Source organism: Bidens hawaiensis, unplaced genomic scaffold (genome assembly GCF_021521415.1).
Source record: "Bidens hawaiensis isolate Kalapana, Puna unplaced genomic scaffold, B.hawaiensis_p1.1 tig00009543_1, whole genome shotgun sequence".
Taxonomy (NCBI): Eukaryota; Viridiplantae; Streptophyta; class Magnoliopsida; order Asterales; family Asteraceae; genus Bidens; species Bidens hawaiensis.
The window spans coordinates 471,881-477,846 of record NW_027491711.1 but is presented as its reverse complement, the minus strand read 5'-3'; the positions used below and the strand labels follow the sequence as shown (position 1 = coordinate 477,846).

The 5,966-nt window shown below is 37.6% G+C and overlaps 1 pseudogene across 1 annotated transcript; it reads right to left on the bottom strand.

Annotated features, from left to right (window-relative positions):
- Window positions 1–662: 662 nt before the first annotated feature.
- On the bottom strand, window positions 663–2,083 carry LOC143532779 (3-ketoacyl-CoA synthase 5 pseudogene; annotated as a pseudogene). Its single transcript, XR_013135245.1, has 2 exons — window positions 1,252–2,083; window positions 663–1,183 (listed from the first exon to the last, which is right to left on the bottom strand). The product of XR_013135245.1 is annotated as a 3-ketoacyl-CoA synthase 5 pseudogene (transcript).
- Between the last annotated feature and the right edge of the window lie 3,883 nt (window positions 2,084–5,966).

Here is a 5,966-nt window from a genome sequence, read left to right as displayed (position 1 = left end):
AACTGGGGAGGAAAGGTTAATCTCAACGAAAGAGAAGGTTGGAACACGAGATATAAGTCGCCTGTGTGTATTCAACATATATACCAACAACGATTCCACAAATGAACAATATCAATTGATTTGCGATTTGATTAGAATTTGAGTATGTTCAGTTGATTATTAGATTAGGTTATTGTTCATTTGTTTGATTGGTGTGATTAAATATCAATTAGGTATTATGAAGTGATTTTGGCATTGTGTAGGGTCCTATTAGGGGACACCCCCTATACGTCCCGAATAACCCTATTCGAAAAGGCTGAGTATTTTTAAACGACTTAGTTTTGCCAAGGGCTAGCGATTATTTTTTGTTTGTCATCTGTTTCAATGCAAACACTACTCTATGTATTTGTTTTCTTTAGTCTTTAAAGTATAAACCGAAAATGAAATTTCAAATAAAAAAACTTTTAAGTGAACCAAATAAATATTCATATATATTGCTTTAATTGTGATACATAAGATCATTGTGTAACAAATTGTGATACATAAGATGATTTTAAATATATATTTTACAGATATATTACAACTTTATACTTAAAATCGATTTTTGCATCGAACGTGTCTGCCCATGGATAGTGTCTTCACTCTTGATCACCTTTGTACCAAATCCCAATGTCCATCATTTTCTATTCTGAATTAACAGGATAGTTATGGAGAGTGTCCGCCCATGGGCCTTTATGAGCCTCACTAACAATGGGCATGATACACTTCCAAACCAAACTAGTACACTTGGTCCCACTCCCTAGCCCAAGCTGCAACACTTTATCTCCAACCTTCACTCTCAGTCTCTCCTTCCCTTCAATGTAAGCTAACTCATACCACAAAGCAGAAGATGACTGGTTCCCAAACCTATGCATGGTCATCAATGCAGCCTCTATCTCCTCATCCTTCAACTTCAATCGTTTCCCTATCTCCAATATCACCGACTTCCCGGATGTTGGCAAACAATAATGTTGTATCACTTTACTAAACTTTGGTACATAGAGCTCCATCGATTTATCAAATATTTTCCTTCGAATTATCGACATGACATATCGGATTTTCTCTTCTAATGGAAGTATAGATGCTCCCATAACTTGAAAGCTTGTTCGAAGTAACTCTCCAGCCGTTAATAATGCATCCGGTTTAAGAGTAACCCCGGTGATACCTGTATAGAGAACAGAATGAAAACCCTAGACGTCTAATAGCCATGTGGGCTAATAATAATAATAATACCTTCGTTATCTTCTTCACGAAATGCACAGTTATGAGCTGTGTCATCAAACGCTCCTTGTGTTCTTTGAGAGTATATTAATCTATATTTGGAAACCCTTTTGGCGGAGGCTTTGTTGGTGAGTAGAATAGCTGCACTGCAGGTTCGGAAGATGCAATTAATGATCATCATGGGACGTGTCTTACCCCCATACCAACCGTTGGATAATATTTCTGTGCTGAGAATTACAGCATTGGAGTTTTTATGTACTTTTAAAAGGTTTTGCGCCATGTCAATGGATAATGCACTCGCGCTGCACCCGGACCCGCTTATGTTGAAGCTCTTTACGTCTTCCCTCATTGAAAACTTATTGACAATGATTGCGGATAGTGACGGTGAAGGACAGAACCCGCTGCAGTTGGTTATGATAATGTCGATGTCTTGTGGGGTGAGTTTGGTTTTGGTTAGAAGGTCTTCAAAAACTGGGAAGAGAAGTGTTTGAACTTCAGAAATGGCGTCTTGATGAGTTGAAGTTGGTGGTAAATAATGTAGAAATGAAGGAAGGCAAGTGTATTGACTTTGACCTGAAGATATTAACACTTTAGACATGAAATCAAGAGTTTTTTGATCGAGAGAATGAACAATGCGTGAGTGCTCTAGGATTAATGCAAAGGGTATTCTCCAATGGTTTGGTGGTTTAAAACATGAGTAGTCAACAAGGTAGATTGGTGGAGATGAGGATATGAAGTATGTTTTGAACATAACCAATAAGAAAATAGCAACTATTATTGCCAAAAAGATGGGCTCTTGTATTTGAATGAAGTTCTCATGGTTGAACTTGAAAAGCTGTTCCATTTGGCTTGAGAATTCAAGAGAAAAAAGGAGCAAGCAAGAGTGATATGATAAGAATGATTTAATGTTCACTTATATAGAGGTTATCAATTATGTTGTACATGATTAAATAAAAAATTGTGTCCCATACTCATTACGCGTCCATTACTGTATACCTATCTGGTTTTGGTGGATCGTAAACATGATATAAAACTAATAATAAAAACCAACTTTGAAAGATTAAAAGGTAAATTAGATTTTAATAATCCCAACTTTCTGTTATTGGCCGATAATAATCCCAACTTAGTTTATTTCCACCAGTGATCCTAAATTTAAAAAAGTTGGCTTTCAATGGTCCCCCGTTAAAAAAAACCTAACGGCATTAAGTTTTTTTCAAATATCAAACTGATTTTTTAAGACTTTTGATCGGAAGGGGGATACGAGCTGCTTGCAGTATTGTTTCGAGCTAAGTTTTACATCAATCGACTCGTATATTTCTTCCGATCAAAAGCCCTAAAAAATCAGTTTGAAATTCGGAAAAAATTTAACGCCGTTAGTTTTTTTCTAACGGGGGACCATTGAGAGTCAATTTTTATAAATTTGGGATCACTGGAGAGAATAAACTAAGTTGGGTTATTATCGGCTAATAACAGAAAGTTGGGATTATTAAAATCCAATTTTCCAAATTAAAAATTTAACTAGAATTCTAATAACTATATAATTTAAAAAAAGTCGACTTAAACAGTTTTATTTATTTATTTATTTTATTTACTAGTTTAGAACCTGTATGATTTTCGAGATGCTTAAAAAACACAATTAAGCTATAGAAATTAAATGATTAGTTTTTTTTTAATTCTATATTTTATCAAATTAAATGATTCTATAATTTCAAATTATATTTTCTAATGAAATATTCATATATGCAATTTCTTCATAATCATGAAAAAGATGTTTTTAGTGATTTTGTAAGTTGTAATTTGGCTGGATACGTGAAGTTTTTATCCGAGGAAAGGTAAAAGTATTTACCAAAATAGTTGAGTTGAAAAGTATTTACAAAAATAAGTTTTTCTTTACAAAAATAAGTTGAAAAGGTAAATATGAGCCGAGGCAAGTTCTTTTTTTTTTGAAAATTGACTTTCATTAAAAACAAACACAACCAACGACTATCATCAAGACGGAGAAAGACGTCGAAAGCCACAAACCAAAAACAACAATCACGTTACATCAAATAAACACCATCTTTTCCAATCCACTACCCCTATCTTAGATCTATTTTTGTACCAAAGAAAACCCAAAGATTTTATATCCGCAACCATTTCTACCACCTTAGTGTTCTTGCCCGAAAAAATTTTTTCATTCCTAGCCCGCCAAATCCTCCAACAAGTAATGATGACAATGCCATGAATAATCAATCTCTTGTTCCCCGTCGCACCACTAACCTTATGCACTTCCACCAAATCATTAACATGGAAAACAAAAGATCTAGGGATGTTGCACCATGAACCAATCGCATTCCAAACGGCCATAGAAATGAAACACCCGGTTAACAAGTGCTCGAGCGATTCCTCATTACTCTCACATAAAGCGCAACTATGATCATCACAATGCAAATGACGTCTAGCTAAAGCCTCCTTGGTTGGAAGACAATCCAGAACGGCCCTCCACATAAAAATATTACATTTTTTCGGGACCCAATCGCTCCATTGAAAACCGAAACTCCCAGCATCCACAACGGACCGAACCATCCATCTTTTAATCGACGAAACCTCGAACTCTTTGCAGCTACCAACCGCCCAAGACCATGAATCTTCACGGTCAACCATCACCACCCCTTGAAGGAGATCTTCCAACTCTTGCTTCTCGATCACCTCCTGTTGGGAGCAAGGAACTCTAAGCCAATCCCACACAATGCGACGAGAGGATCCAGTGACCACCAACCGATCTGCTAACAAGACATTTTTATGTTTTTCTACCGCATATAAGGACGGATACTTGTCCATAATCGGCGCCGAACCCAACCACAAATCCATCCAAAACCGAACTTGGCGACCATTCCCAACTGTGGCCCGGATCACTCTATTAAAACCCACACCATCAACCTTAAATTTGTTCCAAAACATAACACAATTCTTCCAAACCCCGGGAACCCCATTATTAACCGGAGCAAGCCCCCAACCGCGCGAGGACCCATGAATAGACAACACTACTCTTCTCCACATCGCGTGATGATCGTTTAGAAATCTCCCAAGCCATTTAGTAATCAGCGCTTGATTATTAACCTCTAAACGAGCGATACCTAAACCCCCTTCTTTTATAGGTTTGGTGACTACCTCCCAAGCCACCCATGACATCTTCCTCACTTCATCCGAACCGCCCCATAAGAACCTTCTCATCAAAGCTTCTAAATCATTGGTAACCTTCTTGGGTGCCTTAAAAAGCGAAAAATAATAAGTGGGAAGACTATCCAGCACCGATTTAATAAGGGTTAACCGACCGGCAATAGATAACGAATTAACTTTCCATTTAGAAAGCCTCTTCTAGAAATTGGACACAACCGGTTCCCAATTAACCACCCTATTCATGTTAGCGCCAACCATAATCCCTAGATAAGAAAACGGGATTCTACCCGGCTTACAACCCATGAAACCAGCTTGGATATCGATCTCACCATCTTCTACACCTACTCCAAATAACACTGATTTATGAAGATTAATCTTTAGCCCCGAACACAAGTAAAATATGCGAAGAATACGCTTCAAGTTATCAAAATTAAAAGAAGACCATTCTCCCATAATCATAGCATCATCCGCATAAAAAAGATGGGATAAAGTAGGACCTTCATTAGGAAGAGTAATACCATGAAACGCACCTATATCACAGGCTTGTTTCAACATACCTGAAAAAGCCTCCATCAGAATAATAAAAAGAAAAGGCGATAGCGGGTCACCTTGACGAATGCCTTTATGACACCCAAATTCGAATGTAGGAGATCCATTAACAAGAACAGATGATCTGGTCGCCAACAAAATACCACTAATCCAATCACACCAGACCGAAGGAAAACCCATCTGAGAAAGAACCGACAACAAGAACTCCCAATTCACATTATCATAGGCTTTATCGAAGTCAATCTTGAACATAAAAATTCTTCTCTCCCTCTTCTTAGCCCAAGCAATAACCTCATTAGCCACCAAAGGGCCATCAAGAATATATCTCCCGGATAAGAAAGCCGACTGATGCTCTGAGACAATCTTATTCATAACCGTTTTGAGTCGATTCACTAACACCTTCGACACAGTCTTTAAAATACAACCAATGAGACTTATCGGTCTAAAATCCCCCAAAGATGACGGATTGTTTACCTTAGGAATTAAGGTGATAAAAGACGATCCAACCCCCGAGCAAAAACTTTTAACACTATGAAAATGATCAAGAATATCCGCAAAATCCTTCTCGAACAACTCCCAAAAAACCCGAATGAACCTAAAATTAAAACCATCCGGCCCAGGAGCTTTGTCACTACCGCATTCAAAAACCGCCTTCTTGATCTCATGCACGGAAAAATCACTGATCAAAAAATCCACCTCCACCGAAGACAAGACCGAAAACCCATATCCAATCAACCGAGGCCGATGTGTAATAGATTCTTTAAACTTACCAGCAAAGAAACGCAAAACTTCCTTTTTAATGAGAACCGGGTTTGTTTCCCACACCCCATTCACTTCCAAACCCGGAAAATAATTTGAAGCTTTACGTTTATTAATAAAACCGTGAAAAAATCGAGAATTTTCGTCTCCATGAATCGCCCAATTACACCGAGCCTTTTGCTTCAAATCCCGGTAATAATGATTATCCAACTCGCCTAACCGTCTTTTAATTTCGCTTAAAGACCATGTCTCTTCTTCCA